The 17,961-nt window shown below is 32.3% G+C and overlaps 1 protein-coding gene across 1 annotated transcript in view; it reads right to left on the bottom strand.

The window, feature by feature from the left end:
• The window catches only part of LOC120177644 (protein HEADING DATE 3A-like), a 29,984-nt gene extending 12,284 nt beyond the window's left edge, over positions 1–17,700 (bottom strand). Inside the window, exons 1-3 of the mRNA XM_039183719.1 lie at positions 17,696–17,700; positions 16,807–16,819; positions 16,504–16,513 (exon numbers count right to left, since the gene is read on the bottom strand). The gene's annotated coding sequence lies outside the window, so the exon portion shown is untranslated. The remainder of the gene's footprint in view (positions 1–16,503; positions 16,514–16,806; positions 16,820–17,695) is intronic.
• Between the last annotated feature and the right edge of the window lie 261 nt (positions 17,701–17,961).

Raw genomic sequence — 17,961 nt, 5'->3', positions numbered from 1 at the left:
AACTCCTTATTTTTCTAGTGAATATATTATTATTATTTAATATTAACCACATCTTTAATTTCCCATTCAACGATCCTAAAAAGGTGTAAACACATTTTAGTTTCCCATATGTAATTACACTCATTTAAGATCGTCAGATGAGGGGAAATCAAAAGCATATTAATTCATTGTTTTTTTTTTCGGTGAATATCGTCTCATTACTTACTGTTAATCTCTGCTGCCTTGATTACCCTCATCCAATGATCTTAAAAAGGTGTAAAACTTTTTAGTTTTACACTATATAATTAGATCCTAGCCCATATATATATAATCATATTCTTGCTCACGTTATAATGTTGCTTAATAAAATCAAACATCATCTAAATTTATAAAATATAGGGTAAACTACACATTTAGCATCTAAAATATCAATTTTGTTTCGCTTTAGTACCTAAAATCTCATTTATTTTAAAAGCATACCTGATATTTCCTTTTTTTTTTTCCATTTTAGTACATTTCTATTAAAAACTTCACGTAACTATTGCATGTGACATTTTTATGGGTAAATTATACCATTCATCACTTAACTATCTTCTCACTCCTATTTAGTCACTAAAGTTTAAATCTTTTCATTTAACTACTCAACTTTCAAATTACTAATGTTTTAATTACTCTAATTTATTTTATTAATAATTTTTGGGACATGATATTTTTATCACTATTTATTATATAATTAAATAAAAAAAATAATTTTGAAAGTTAGAGTGACTAAATTAGGAGTAATTTGAAAGTTAAATAATTAAATTTTTAAAACAATTCAGTGACCAAAATAGGAGTGAGAAGATAGCTCAGTGATATATGATGTAATTTACCCATAAAAAAGTGTCATGTTGTAACATGTTAAGTTTTCAATGACGAGGTACTAAAATAAAACAAAAAAATGTGTTTTGAATTTGAAACAAATGAAAGTTTAAGTATTAAAATGAAACAAACTGATAATTTCGATACTAAAGGTGTACTTTATTCTAAAATATATTATATGTTTTTAAAGAAGATTTTGAGGGAGAAAATACCGAGGAGATTCTAAAAGAGCCAAGGAATTGATGTGAAGAAAGATTTTCTAAACCTATAGTTGAAAGACTAAATGAATAAAATTAATTGTTTAAATTAAATTAAAAATATTATACAAATTGAAGTTATAGGTATTCTATAGTGGTAGAGGATCATTGGATTCAAATTTGGTTAAAATGGACCTAAAATAAATGGGGAATTTAAGAAACATGAAATTGTATAAATGAGGGATTAAATTTTAAAAATATTAAAACGGTAATAAAAAAGAAATCAAGCTACACTTGTATTTTTCAACGGCTTTGAAGTGTGTTCAAATTTGATCAAAATAAACTTAAATGAAAGAAGAATTGGAGAAATAAGAATTAGGTATTAAATCATAAAATTGTCAAATTACTACCTAATTTGTAATCTTTAGTTACTTGAACTTCAGAAATTCAAATTCGACTTGTACTCAAACTGAACTCAAAATTAAATTTGACTTGAATAACTCAAACAACTCTAACTTGAATACTAAAAAAATTTAAAAAATCTATTTTTCGAATAAATCGAATTTTACTCACCATTATACTAAAGTTTGCATTATTAAAACCATAACTTTCTTGAGGATGGACAATTGCATTAAAATCCAATCCGAAAACCCATGGCTTTTCAAATACAATATATGGCTCAAATTCACCATACGCAACCATAATCTTCATCTCTTAATCACATCGTTACAACCGTAAACAACTGGGCTAAAGAAATCCTTACCCTGATCATGAACCTTGCAAGAAACATTGATCCATAGAATCATAATTGAAAATAAAATTCCATTCCTAAAAAATATTTTGAATAACAGAATTTGATTTCGGTTCTTTAATCCTAATTTCTAGAAGACACAACATTGCCCTGTCCGTCGTTTGTTTTCCTCTGAAGAATCACTTGCTTTTGGCCTGATTGAGACTCTTAATATTAAAAAAAAATGTCAACAATTAGTTTCATTTTTCAACTCTACGGAGTAATGAATAGGAAAAAAATATTTTTAATAATTTAATCTTTTTTACTTCAACCATAGTTTTTAGGTGCATAAAGTTTAAGACATACTGTATAAACTATTTAGAATTAAACTTTAAGTTATATGTGTAGAGATCAAATAATTTTATATAATTAGAGAATTAGTCACAAAAATTAGTTAAAAATTTATTTATTCCAGTAATGGTATCATTAAGACTATAGACATAATATGTTGTATATAGAATTAGAAAAACATTGAATAAATTTACAATTAATTTCTAGCTAATGATTTCATGATTTATTTAGTTAAAGACTAGTTACAACACTTTAGTTAAATAAAATTAATAAAGTTAAAATTGCACACAGAAGCAGATGCATAATATCTCAAAGCAATTATAAAAAAAAAATAATTTTATCGAAAGGATAGAAAATAATTTTTTTTTTTCATAATCGATCTAATTGAATTAAAAATTATCCCATATGCAATTTTATGTCACTAGTTTATTATTTACAAAATTTGCCTCATTTTTTTGTTAAGCATGCAAGTTCATTAATTTGTAGTTTTAAAATCGTGTTATATCTAATAGTAGAGTAAATATCCTTAAATTAGAAAATAAGAACACTAAGTTCTTGAAGAAGAGTGTTTCTTCTTCAATTGGGGTGTTTGGATTCATTATGCCATAAGAAAATCTGAGCCACATATCACTAAAACCAACAATCAATTTGACTTTGCTCTATATGGAAAATGAGAGTGATCTAATCGCCTTGGTATTATGTTCAATAAGGGAAGGTTCGAAGGTTCATGTAATGTATGTAAATTGCTATTGAAAACAATTCAAAACTTCTCAAAAAATCATTGGCCAACACCCTAATCATGAGGTTCACATTGATGAGGCTCACTACTATGAAAGGCGTTCGTGATCACATAAGAGATACATGATTTAGTAGCTCGAATCAAGACACTCGAGGTTGAAATATATAACACCTCAGACCGATACGGGTGACTCGATCTGATCCGAGGTGTCACATTAAGGCCATCAGAGCGACCCACAGTAAAAAGCCAGGAAAAATTAATTTTTTTGTTAAAACATGAAAATCATAAAATAATTTATAAATAAAATACAAGGTCAAAAAACCATTCGTATATTAAAAAAAGAGTTAAAATAATACAAGTTCCAAACTCAGTATATAAAAAATTAAATATGACCATACATGCCCCATAATTACACATTGTACCGTACTGCAAAAGATAGCCGCACTGGATTGATTCTTCTAGCATGAAATAGTGAGTAAAGAGCGAGGTTTGGTAAGCTCAAAATATAGAACTAAAAAATGAATGCAATAGGTTATCGGGTATAACATAAAGCATAAATTCCTTAGCGGACAGACATAATCAAATTCTGTGAATTCAGATTTCGTTAACTAATTCTTCAGTTAAAAACATGAATATGGTCTGAAGGAGTATTCAGAGAGGGATATTTTCAGAAGATTGAATTGGGGAGTCTAGTGTGTTCCAACAAAACAAAGAAATACTCACAAATCCTTTAAAAATAATAGTAGTTTAGAAAATATTTTAAAACCACAGTAATACCCTCCAGCTGAACACCGATATGTAGTTTCCTAGAATTACATCTATAAGGACTTACCATAGACCCATTGGGCGTAGGAGCCAACCTAAAGGAATATCTTGGGGCCTGAGAGACTACCCAAGAAAGTACATTAGGGCCTAAGAGCCTACCCAAAGAAGCACCTTGGGGCCTTAGAGCCTACCCAAGGAAATTTCTTTGGGTCTCAAAGCCTACCCAAGGTCAACTTAGGTCCATAAGGAATTACCAGCTTGATTAGAGTTGAACCTCCATACTCTAGAATCCTACCCAGACAATATTCCAATAATAGCTTCACACAGTAAACAATAGATTCCATGATCCATAAATCAAGAACAATTATATTTTTCAGTGAAAACAGTTAATCAGAGAGCATATATCATGTAGCCATAGGTCATAAACAAAATAAAGCAGTAACTTCGGTAAATCATATTTCAGGACAGATAAATAATTATATAACACATGGGAACACATTAGAGGATCCAGTTATTTTCCGGAGGTACTTAGAAATTATCAAGCGGGGAAAACACGAAACTTCTGCAAATTGATTGAATTTTAGAAATGAGATCCCTATAAAAAAGGGGATTGATAGTTAAGGGATTCACCAGTCATTCAGGAAGTGATTTATTAAGATCATTTTATAGATAAATCAACAAGGTATTCAGGAATTATTGCATAAAAATTTATTTAGGATTCGGACATTCCTAAAGTGATTCTTTCAATTAGGCTTATAAGGGCGTTTTGGTTATCTGATTTCTGATATATTTTGGCAATTCAGTTTAATAAAGGAATGCAACGATTTACAAAATTCCAGTTTTCAATAATATTAATAGGTTTTAAATTCCAATCGCACTATATAATTCCCATAAAAGGTAACACTTATAAATTATGTAGGTAGAGAACTTCACGAATATTCATTTCTTAAAACTGGATGCACTGTAGAATTGAACTGATCACATTCAGAGCCATATTTGTATGGATAATGAGGCAATGAATGGGTATTTAAGTAGTAATTATTTACTTCCCGTTTTATAATAGTATTAGGGATGATCAACCTACTCAGATCATACTATATAAACCTCAAGGACGTTACATTCTTTAAAGCTTCGCCTGTATCTTTAGAAGTTATCCAAACACATTTGCTTAATCCATGTATTGAGGGTATTTAGGTTATTTTGGTATTCAAGGTAGATTTATTCATTCCAGAGCTTAAAGGTATTTAGTCATTCTAGAGCTTGGGTGTATTTTATGTAATTTAACTTTATGAGTATTTTAGTCATTTCACAGTTCAAGGGCATTTCAGTCATTTACTTCCGTCTAATCTTTCCATTTAATTCAAACTTTTCATTTATTTTGATCAATTCTGAAAATGATAGTAGTTTCGATAAGTTAGTCTTTCGGTGAATGCTCATTAATCATAAATTCTGGGTTTAATGCCTTCTAAGTGGTTATGAAATGTTTATCAGAAATATTCCAAAAAAATAGGAACTTAACAATTAAAAAAGTAGTTTATTGGATTAGATACATATTATTAGGGTACTTTCTAAATCAGGGGCAATCTATGCTATTTTTACTTATCAAGGGTAATTTCGTAATTTGTTACCTACGTATTTTTGGTCTTTTCAATTTTTAACAAGAGTAATCAAATTTTATAGGTTATTAGTTTAAAAACTTTAATGGTTAATCACTGAATTTGGAATTGATCCTTATAAATCTTCTAATTTCTTATATGAGTCTTTAGAGTTTTATTCAGTTACTTCATTTTCACCGCATTTGAATCGAATTTAGAAATAATTAACTATACAGATGAGACAAAACATATTCATCCATGCACTTAGCAATGCCAACATGTACCGTAAAGCATACATAGGGTATTAAAGTAATACGTCGATTCTTGAGTTATACCAGTCAAACCTTTAAACTCTATTTGATGGTTTTCGAAATTGAATCCAACGTCCAATAATATCTCAGATAAATATCAACGGAAATAACATCATAAACATAACTTAATTACGAAAAATGGATCGAATTAAGAGGTTAGTAAGTGAAAATAGCTTATCGGGGTTGAATTTGGTGAAACTTACCTAAAAATGGGCACAAAATGTCGAAAATGATCAGGATAAATGTTTCTAAAAAAGTCAACGACCTGTCGACAGTCAACAACTGGGTCAATGACTCACCTAGACTCAACTCAGATCGGCTTGGTCCAGGTGACTCAGTTCGGCTCAACTTGGTCTAGGCGGTTCGGTGTAGACCGATCCATCTATTTCAGACAAATTCAGTTGGTCAGTACACTCCCTAGGCTGACAGATAACGCCCACGTGTAGGGAGCAACACATGTGGCACGTGATGTAGCTCCGATCATTTGTTCAACGTGAAATTTTTTAGATTCGTAGATCGACACCTTGGGTGTCTCATGCTTGTGTTATTTTTTGACGAAACATGGCTAAGTATAGGTGAGGGGATACCATCGGTTGGGTTTCGAGCGCACGAGGATGAGGAGTTTAGTGGCAGCTGCAGTGAGGAGAGCGAGTGCCTAAATCGATGAGAATCGAGGGAAAAATGATTATTAGGGTGGGTTTTCCATCGTACGTTCGAGCGTCGATTCACGATGATTCGTGACATTACATGATACAAGGGTGTTCGAGTTTTGGTCTTCGGTCGCCGGTAATTCAAACGAGGGTGGTGGTGGGATGAACGGTGGTCAGATGACAAAGAATCGGGGAGATGATAGGGGAGCTTCTAGGGATTTGAGTTTGGGAATTAGGGATTTTTGGGGGTTAACCCAGACCTTTAAAATGTTAAAAGGAATTTTAAATTAAAAAAAATCATAACAATACCCTAGTGTAGACGGTTAGGGTATGGTTGACCTTACCTGAGGGACACGTGTTTGATACCCTACAACACTAACTCCATTTTTTCCACTGACTGAAAAAAAGAAAAAAATTCAAGGTAAGCCCTTGAACTTCATGTAGATGCTAAAATGAGTTGCAAGTTCTAAATTCTTACAATTTGGTATCTAGTTTACTTAAATTAATTTATAATTTATTATATTTTATTGTCTTTTATTTTTTTTATCTTAAATTTGGGTTGTGACAATTCTCCCCTCCTTAAAAGAAATATTGTCTTCAAAATTTACCCAAGTTATAAAAATAAGGGAAATCAACTTTAACCAATTCTTCAATCTCTTAGGTATCTTTTTAAAGGGGTTACGATTCCTTCTACTAAACCTTAACCAACTGATCATGCACATATATCTTCTTTGTCAAAATTCCAGAATCTAAACATAATTCTCCTCGTAGAACCAAACATTCCTTAATCCGAATAACACATGATTACTTTCAATGCATTATGCAGACATAACTGTTTTCTTTTATATGAGTACCATCACCTCTAGATTTACACCTTTACCAAGTATTCAGACATTTAATTTAATCTCATACAATTCAAATAATTGAGGTACAAATTTCATCATTTATTGGGTTTCAAACTCAAAAAGTTGGAACAATAATGATTCCAAAAATTCTTCAATTTAGAACACCAAGGCAAAACATTAGGGGGAGAACATATTATAACAACTTGGACTATAATCATGCTCTTAAATCCAATTGGGTAATAGTTCTTAATATCAAAACATCATTTATAAAGTTTGGCTATAAGTTTATCATCTTGGAGGAAAAACTCAAATTCAGGTTGGATGTCGGGTCAAAATTCTCGAAGAATTAATCTCCCACATTACTCATTAGGTAACTTCCAAGATTGGAATGAATACTAAGATTATTCCATTTTTGAATAGATTGAATCATAAAAGATAAGATACTTTGGTATACTTATTACAAAATGCTTACCTGACATCAGTGTTCTGGCTCAGTAGAGTACGTTCATAATCTAGGGGCATTTACAAACCAGACATTCTATGATAGTCGATCAACCGATCTACCCAAAAGACTCGACTCAATCTAAGCGACAGATTTACCCAAGTCTTCAGTTATAAACATGAATTGTGGTCTGAAGGAAGTATTCAAAGAGAGACATATTTAGAAGATTAAATTGGGGAGTCTAATGTATTCCAACAAAATAATGAAATACACTCAGATCCTTTAAAAACAATAGTACTTTAGAAAATATTTTAAAACCACAATAATACCTTCAACTGAACACCGATATGTAGTTCCCTAGAATTATATCCATAAGCACTTACCCTATACCCTTTGTGCGTAGGAGCCAACCTGAGGGAATATTGGGGCCTAAGAGCCTACCCAAGGTAGTACCATAGTACCAAAGAGCCTACACAAGGAAGTACCTTAGGGCCTTAGAGCCTATCCAAGGAAATGCCTTCGGGCCTTAGAGCCTACCCAAGATCATCTTAGGTCTATAAGGAATTATTAGCCTGATTAGAATTGAGCCTTCGTACTCTAGAATCCTACCAAGATAGTGTCCTAATAATAGGTTCATTCAATAATCCATAAATCAAGAACAATTATATTTTCCAGTGAAAACAAGTAATCAGAGAGCACATATCATGTTGCCATATGTCATAAACATAAAACCAATAACTTCGGTAAATCACATTTCAGGACAGATAAAATATTCATATAGCACATAGGGAACACACTAGAGAATCCAATTATTTTTTGGAGGTACTTAGAAATTATCAAGGGGAAAACACGAAAATTCTATAAAATGATTTAATTTCATAAATAAGATCCCTATAAAAAAGTGGTTTGATAGCTAACAGATTCATCAGTCATTCAGGAAGTTTTATCAAGATCATAGTATTAAGATAAATCAACAAGGTATTCAACAATTATTACAAAGACAATTATTTAGGATTCAAACATTCCTAAATTGATTCCATCAATCAGGCTTATAAGGGTATTTTAGTTATCTTATTTATGAGAAATTTTGGTAATTCAGTTTAATAAAGGAATGCAGTGATTTACACAATTTCATATTTCAATCATCTTAACAGGATTTCAACTCCAATATCACTACGTAATTTCCAACAAAGTCAACACTTATAAATTATGTAGGTAGAGAACTTCACAAATGTTCATTTCTTAAAACTGGTTGCATTGCAGAATCGAACTGATCATATTCAGAACCATATTTGGATGGATCATGAGGAAACAAAAATGTATTTAAACAATATTTATTTACTTCCTATTTTATAATACTATTTTAGATGATCGACCTACTTGTACTCTATAAACTCAAGGGCATTACAGCATTTAAAGCTTCACCGATATCTTTAAAAGTTATCCAAAGGCATTTTCTTAATCCAAGTCATGAGGGTATTTAGGTTATTTTGGTTTTTGAGGTAGATTTATTCATTCCAGAGCTTAAGGGTATTCAATCATTCAAGAGCTTGGGGGTACTTTAGGTCATTTAACACTTTAGGGGTATTTTAGTAATTTCATAGTTTAAGGGTAGTTCAGTCCTTTCCCTCATTCTAGTTTTTCAATTTAATTCAAACTTGTCATTTATTTCATTTATTCTGAGCAATTCTGACAATGATAGTACTTTGGATAGGTTAGTCTTCATGGAATGCTCATAAATAAGAAATTCTAGGTCTAGTACCTTCTAAGAGGTTATGAACTGTTTATAAGAAATATTCTGAAGAAAATAGGAACTTAACAATTAAATCATTAATTTATCGTATTAGATACGAATTCTTGGGTACTTTCTAAATCGGGGGTAACATAGGCTATTTTTACTTCTCAAAGGTAATTCCGTAATTTGGTCACTTATGTATTTTCGATGTTTTCAATTTTTAACAAGAGCAATCAACTTTTACGGGTTATTAGGTTAAACAATTTATTGGTTAATCACATAGCTTGGAATTGTTTCTTATAAATCTTCTAAATTCTTATACGAGCCATAGGAGTTTTATTTAGTTACATCATTTTTACCGCATTCGAATCAAATTTTGAAATAATTAACTATACAAATGAGACTAAATATATTCCTCTATGCACTTAGCAATACCAACATGTATCGTAAAGCATGCATAGGGTAGTAAATTATTACCTCAATTATTGAGCTACACCGGTAGAACCTTTAAACTTTATTTGATCGCTCTTGAACTTGAATCAATGTCCAATAATATCTCAGATACATATAAACAAAAAATTACATCAGAAACAGAGTTTAATTACGAAAAATGGATCGAATTGGGAGGTTAATCAATGATAAACAATTTACCATATTTGAATTTGGTGAAATGGGCCTAAAAAACAGAATCAGGACATCAAAAAACATTAGATAGTTTTTACTAGAAGAAGTCAACGATCGATCAACGACAGTTAACGACCAATGACTATGTCAATGATCAACGACTTAACCATGCCCAGCTCGGTTCGGTCTAGGTATTTTGGTTCAAACCAGTCCAATCGATTTAGACCGGTTCAGTCAGTTAGCACACTCCCCAGGCTGACAGTAATACCCTCTAACCAAACATCGATATGTATTTCCCCATAACTACATCCATAAGGACTTACCCTAGACCCATTGGGCATAAGAGCTAACCTAAAAGAATATATTGGGGCCTAAGAGCCTACCCAATGGAGTACCTTAGGGCATAAGAGCCTACCCAAGAAAGTAACTGGGGTCTTATAACCTACCCAAGGAAATGCCTTGGGGACTCAGAGCCTACCCAAGGTCACCTTAGGTCCGTAATGAATTACCAGCTTGATCAGAGCTGAATCTCCATACGCCATAATCCTACCCAGATAATATCTCAATAATAGGTTCATACAATAAATAGTAGATTCGATGATCCATAAATCAAGAACTATTAAATTTTCTAGTGAAAATAAGAAATCAGAGATCACATATTATGTAGCCATAGGTCATAAATAGTAAATAAGTAACTTCAATAAATCATATTTTAGGACAAATAAAATAATCATATAGCACATAGGGAACACACTAGATGATCCAGTTATTTTCTAGAGGTACTTAGAAATTATCAAGCAGGGAAAACACAAAACTTCTGTAAACTGGTTGAATTTCAGAAATGAGATCCCTATAAAAAGGGGGTTTGATAGCTAATGGGTTCATCAATCATTCAAGAAGTGTTTTGTCAAAATCATAGTATTTAGATAAATTATAAAGGCATTCAAGAATTATTGAATAAAAAATTATTTAGCATTTAGACATTCCTAAAGTGATTCTATCAATCAGGCTTAAAAGGGCATTTTAGTTATCTGATTTCTGAGAAATTTTGGGAATTCAATTTAATGAAGGAATGTATTTACATAAATCCAGATTTTAAACATATTAAAATGTTTTCAATTCTAAACACATTGTATAATTCCCATCAACGGTGACACTTATCAATTATGTAGGCAGAGAACTTCAAGAATATTCGTTAGCAAGAAAAGCTATGCATCCCTTCATCATTTTCTTTGCAGTCATGGCTGATATTATATTAGATGGTGATTTTTCTTTTTTGCCTATCACTACTATTTCAGAGCCTTCCGCATCATTTAAGAATAATCATTTCCTGCGACAATCCACCCATCCTTGATGTGGAGACAACCAATGCATATCCAAGATAATTTTAAACTCTTCGAAAGGAAACTCCATTAAGTTTGACGAGAACACAACTCCTTGTATCTTAATTGGACATTTTCTACATACCCGAGTTACCATTGCACATGACCCATAGGGTTTACAACTATCATTTCACTTAAAATTGGTTCTAAAGGAGTTCCTCTAGTTCTAACCAACCTTGTACTAATACAAGTATGCGTAGAACCAGGGTCAACTAGAACGAAGACAAGTTCATCAAAAAGTTTGAATATACATGTTGTGATTTCAGGATCATCCTGGTCGTCTATGGTCTTTATGTTATAAATTCGGGCCATTCCCCGAGTCTCATGTCATTGGCCAACCTCAGATTGACCGCCCGATATTCCTCTTCATCCACTTCTACTAGGAAATTCTACTAATTTCTCAGTTTGCGTTGATCTATCTCCGGACCTATGCAGACAGTTCCGAGCATAGTGACCCATTTCTCCACAAACAAAACAAGCACCAGAAAGCACTCTACATGTTTCCCGGTGAAATCTGCCACATGTCTGACATTGATTATTTCTTTCTCCATAAGGTCTACCCGAGCTAACAATAATAAATTAGGATTGTTTAGTTTTTTGTGAAGCTGCAGCAACATCAGCTCTATCTATATATCGGGAACCTGTACCCTTTCCTCTCTTAGCATGGTATGTAGATAAAGACATTCCAATCCTTTTACCATCTGCATACTTTATTCTGCTGCTAGAGTTTCCTCTTGTGCTCTTTCAATAGCCTTAGATCTGTTAATAACTTCTTGTAGGCTAGGCAAGTTCAAGTCCAACATCATCTCTTTCAACTTAGACCTCAGACCCTCAATAAACCAATCCCATCGAGCTTTATCATTAGGAACTATCTCAGTAGCATAACGACTGAGCTTATTATATTCAACTTCATACTCATGAACTGCTCGATCACCTTGATTCATGTTAAGGAATTTCAACAACATTAACCTTATAAGCTTCTCCCCGATATACTTGTTCTTGAACTCATCTTGGAAGAATTCCAAGTTCAATTGTTTAGGTGATGCATACATCATTGTATTGGACCACCACACTCGAGCTGATTCTTAGAGTAACGATACATCTCCACCCAATTTTTCATGATCGAAGTACTACAGACTTTCCAACATAGCCTTAACATCATTCAACCATAAATCAGCGCCCATTAGACCTTCAGATTCTTCTCCCCGGAACTCAGAAGCTCCTAAACTTCTTAACTCCTTAGATATTAACATTTGCGGTGCTAGAGGAGCAGGGGAAGGCGGAGGAGGTTGGAACTATTTCAAGATAGCATCAAGATCTTGCATATCCAAACTCTGGAACAAGCATTTCCTGAGGTACCAGTGCGCTGGCATTCTCAGACGGAATCAGATGTTCACTATTCTCTTCATAACTTTCACTACGCGATCCATATCTACTCTTTCATCCAACCGCTCTTCTCGAATTTGTAGAATCCAAAATCTAGTGTAACATACATAAAGATAGTACTTAAGTTAGTAAGGAGAGACATCTATCATATTCTTTCTATACCCTATCAGTAACCTTGACATCTTAGTGGCGTGTAAACTCTTTTTACATAAAAATACACTCGATTTCAGCCGAGAATCGGCTAAATCTATAACTCTGATACCAATAAATGTAACACCCATCCCCCGTATACCTTTTCGTACACAAGATACAGATGTCACATCACTTTTAAAACAGTTCCTCATTTATAAACCCGTAAAATTTTGTTTCTTTTTATAAAACATTATAATTTACTAGTAATAAAACATGTATTAAACTTAAATATATAAACAAAAAGAAATGTTCAAACACTTCACCATTTTACATCAAGTTAAATCAAATGCTTTTTAGAGCGTTTTTACTAAATCTATTATATACCTAAATACATCAAAAGTAGACATGAATGTCGTACTGTTACTGTTGAGGCTACACTTATTTGGTAATGTATGAAGATCTCCTTTCTCCGATTGTATCAAAACCTACGTGTGAATTCAACACATGTTAAGCAATTTCTTAGTGAGGCATAAATAACTATAAGAAAACTTATAAACATGAATGTAACATAACAATTCTAATATTAAGTAACTCTTTTAATTTATTATAAACCTTATAAATTCACACCCATAGTGTGAATACTGTAATTTACCAACTTTCTATACATGTTCATTTTATTAAGACGCACACGTAGTGCCTATACGGTAATTTATCAACTCATGATGAATTTCATTGGTTGCACACATAGTGCCTATACGGTTGTTCATCAACTCATGATGAATTTCATGGATTGCCCACATAGTGCCTGTACAGTTGCTCATCAACTCATGATGAATTTCGTGAATTGCACACATAGTGCCTGTACGGTTGTTCATCAAATCATGATGAATTCCGTGAATTGTACACATAGTGCCTATACAATTTTTCATCAACTCATGATGAATTTCGTGAATTGAACACATAGTGCCTATACAGCTGTTCATCAACTCATGATGAATTCCGTGAATTGAACACATAGTGCCTGTACGGTTGTTCATCAACTCATGATGAATTCTGTGAATTGCACACTTAATGCCTGTAGTACACATAGTACTGATATACCATTGCAACATACACTTTTAACAACATATATTTATAACTCTTAATGTACAGAATAAATGTAATCACCTGGCTTGCCTCACTATTGTATCCAAAATGCAAAGCTGATTACTCAGGTACTTTTCCATTGCCTTTTGTTTTGCTTGACTCTGGAGCTTGATTTCGATCTACTCAAACATTTATTAAAGAAACATACAATATCAATTGTTAGTATATTTCCTAACAATTATACTTAAACAATACTCAAAAGTACATATTATTAAATTTCTATAACAATCTTAGCCTATCTTAACATTTATGGCTCAATAGTATCGATACCCTACCATGGTATTGATACTACTATACTATGGTACTGATACTCTATTACGATATCGATACCATTTCCGCATTCTGTTATCAATGGTATCAGTACCCTCCCCTCTGTATCGATACTATGTGCACCAGTATCGATACTGCTAAACTAATTCTTCCCATTTTAGCCTATAGTATCGATACTGTTCTATCATTACTGATACCCGTACCTATATTTTCCATTTTTAACCCGATTCTTACTCAAATTTGGTCAAATTTCCTTATATTTACACCCAACAATACTATTAAACTCTTCTTCACTTATTCCTACTTACTTTCCTTCATTTAGCTTCTTAAACGTCTAAAATCTCCCAAGAATAGATCAATCTAAGAATCACACCACTTTTTCTACCATGTTTTTAAACCTATTCAATGCTTCTAATCTTTTTATTTCCATATTTGACAAGTCAAATATACTAATAAACATCAGTAAAAACTCATATTCTAACATAACACTCAAAAACCCATTTTCTTCAATCTCAAATATCTCATCCATATCTTAGTTTTGATCCCATTTAATCATTCCATAAGCTTATATCATACTCCATTCTTCAAAAACTAGCCAAAAATGAAAGAAGAAACTAACCACATAAAACTTTACCTTTGTTATGGAGGAGGGATTTTTCCACGGGAAAGAAGAAGAAAAGAGAGATAGCTTTTTGATTCACTTAAATTCCCCTTTTCTTTACTTTAATACCTACTAAAGAAATTGACTTTTAAATTCATTCTCCTTTAAAAGACCAAAATACCCCTTTTACTTATCCATTACTACAATTTAGTCTAAACCACTAATCTAAATCATTTCTCATCTTTTATCATTTAATTCAATAAATCCTCAAATTTTAAATCTTTTCAATAAAGTCCCTAATTTAATGTTTAGTGCATTACAAGTAAACCCTAAAAATCTACCAAAATCAAAATCGTACTGAACCTATAGGAATTCCTAAATAAATGTAGACAAAGAAGAAAATGACCTCTATAATTTTTCCCTTTATTTTTACAAGAGAAAATTATGCAAACTAGAAATCATGTAGTTAAAATCTATTTTCTTTTCGAATAAAGCATGGGGGTAGAAATCATGTGTGGGTAGCATCTTTATCTTTATCATAATAAGGGTAGAAAACTTATAGGGTAGAATTTACCACCCTTATTATCATACTAACTCACTTTCCTTTTTCTACTATTATTTTCTTTATGTTAGCTACATCACATTAGCATACTATAAGAGGTATTGTTATGTGAATATTCCATCAAAGTTAATAAGCTTCCATTGATGAAGCAAGAGTCTCAAAAGCATATAGTTTCGTACTTAAAGGTTCGGGCAGTCAGAAACAACACATCAAGAATTTAGAGAGAATTTACCACCAATTTTTGTGTCAAGACTAACAAATAAAACTCATCTCTATAGCAAGAAGAATGATTTAAAATATCCTACGAATGTGTGGGATAATTGGGTCGTCAAAACTAGAGAGCTTTCAATGACTCTAAAGTGACATTGTAACTTTGCCTTATGTGATACTAGATGAACCACTACTTCATTCCATGGTTCAATTTTGGAATCTTTGGTACCATTGTTCAACCTTTAATGGACATGACATGGTTCCTATTATTGTAGAATTCATGATGTTGTTGAACATTACAGATATCAAAGGGTACCAGATATACAACAAAGCTACCAAAATTTTGTCATTAAGAGTTAGGCGGATAATGATATTTGGAGTGGAAGAAATATGGATAAATGGTTGTATTAAACATAAATTCAAAAGGGAAGGTATTTCTTGGGTCAACATTCAATAAATTGTCGAGAAACACTTAGATAAAGGGAAGGGGATTGAAGCTTTCGCTCTAGAAATATATAGTTTAGTAATATTTCTGAGAGTTCTAGGGCATGTTGAAGTATCCATAGTAGACTTCATCGAAAATTTACCTAAAGAGATGAAACATGCACCTACAATCCTAGCAGAGACCCTAATATCTCTTAATAGTTACTGGAACATAAAAGGTAGACATTTTTCATACATACTCAATTACTGCAAGTTTGGATTAATAAACATTACTGTAAAGTTCCTCATAGGTCCATTATGAGTTTGTTCATGGTTACTCACCATTGAATGAATTCTTAGAACAAGAATGGCCAAAGACATTTGTAAAGATAGATCATTTAGGATATTCATAAATCTCTAAAATAAAGACATTGTTTGGCATGAACCATGGTTCGAACATTATAAATTCCTGTATAAGTGTAGCAATGATTATTAGGTTAATTTGTTAGGACTCTATGGATGTATTGGATATGCATCGCTCTTAGTAATCAAACAATTCAGAGGAAGGCAATATGCTCTTATGACACATGGATTGAGAGAATCTGAATTCTTATTCCAGATATACCATTACAAGAAGAGGGTATGTGAAATAGATGAATCTTGGAAAGTTACTTTCTTATGCAAGACCATCTTTAAAGATGAAATGTTTACTCTAAATTATGAATCCTGAAGGAGTAGAATAAGAAATAAAATAGTTCAAGAACTTACTAATGAACTAGAAGTCTGTTTAGTACAGTAGTTAAGGCCAATCCCTTCACCTTTAGAGGGTCAAAGATTAAAATTAGAAGTTAAGAAAGAAAAATGGGCCACAATGAAGGAAAAGCTTGAACATGAGAATTATCGAATGAACTTTGATATGGCTTTCAATAGTAATGAGCTGAAAGAGATGTAAAGAGAGAAAAAAGGTTGAATCTGAGTATGTCGGGTTGAAGGCCGACTATCAACAATTGAGTAAAAGGATTGGTAGATCAAGTAAAACATCTCAACAATTAGTTAGTGAGTTAGCAACAAAAAGGAATCGGGTTGTAAATCTAGGTATATAAATCGAACATCTAACTCGAGAATTGAAAGCTGAAAATAGAAACTGGAGAGTTGGAAACATACAATAGATACATGACCTTTGATCTTAAGGCTGGAAAATAAAAATATGATGAACTAAAGGTCTAAAAAAGGTATATTAATAGAGATATGAGGATAGCAAGGCATAAAGTCAAAGAACTGGAGGCTGAAAGGAATAATATGTTGCAAGAATTAAAACTTAGAAGACAAGGGATTGAGGAATTTGAAAATAAAGTAGAACATAAAAACAAAGAGATGTGGCTAGAACGAGAAGGTTGGAATCGTATGCTTGAGGGAAAAGTTTATGAAATTGATGCCTAGATTCAAATATGTGTCACAAAGAATCGAAAAATAGAATAACTTACACATAGTATGCAAGAGATGCACACAATGTATGGGGAAGAGTTAGCCCAAACTTGAACCTAAAATATTGAGCTCTGGGCTAGGGTTTCTGAACAGGAAGACTTCCCTATGCAAGGACAAGTCCAACATTGGCCAACAAATTCCATAGTTTTATGTGAAGAAAATGGATCCCTAAGAGCATGAATTAGAGAACTAGAAAAAGCTTTGCTGCAAGCTAGGGTGAAGATCTTTCATTTGGAGTAATATATTCATGATATAAACTATGGTTGGAGGATACCACTCAACATTATCCGGGGATGGATACAAATCAAGCACATGTTGGCAGATGTTGTTGAATCTATCCAAACTTATATTGATATTTTGTTGCATTGCAAATTACATTCATTTCACATTACATCACATTTATTCTTACATTTTTGCATTATCGTTTGCATGCATATTAAAAAAATGATAAACAAAGGATTGTGTAACAAAGAAGATATTGATCGATGCCATTAACCATTCTCACAACACTCATTTTCAAGGAAGAAAGATGTAAATTAA

Source organism: Hibiscus syriacus, unplaced genomic scaffold (genome assembly GCF_006381635.1).
Source record: "Hibiscus syriacus cultivar Baekdansim isolate YM2019G1 unplaced genomic scaffold, ASM638163v2 tig00112293_pilon, whole genome shotgun sequence".
Classification (NCBI taxonomy): domain Eukaryota; kingdom Viridiplantae; phylum Streptophyta; class Magnoliopsida; order Malvales; family Malvaceae; genus Hibiscus; species Hibiscus syriacus.
Note: the sequence above shows the minus strand (reverse complement) of the source record. Positions and strands in the feature narration are given on the sequence as shown.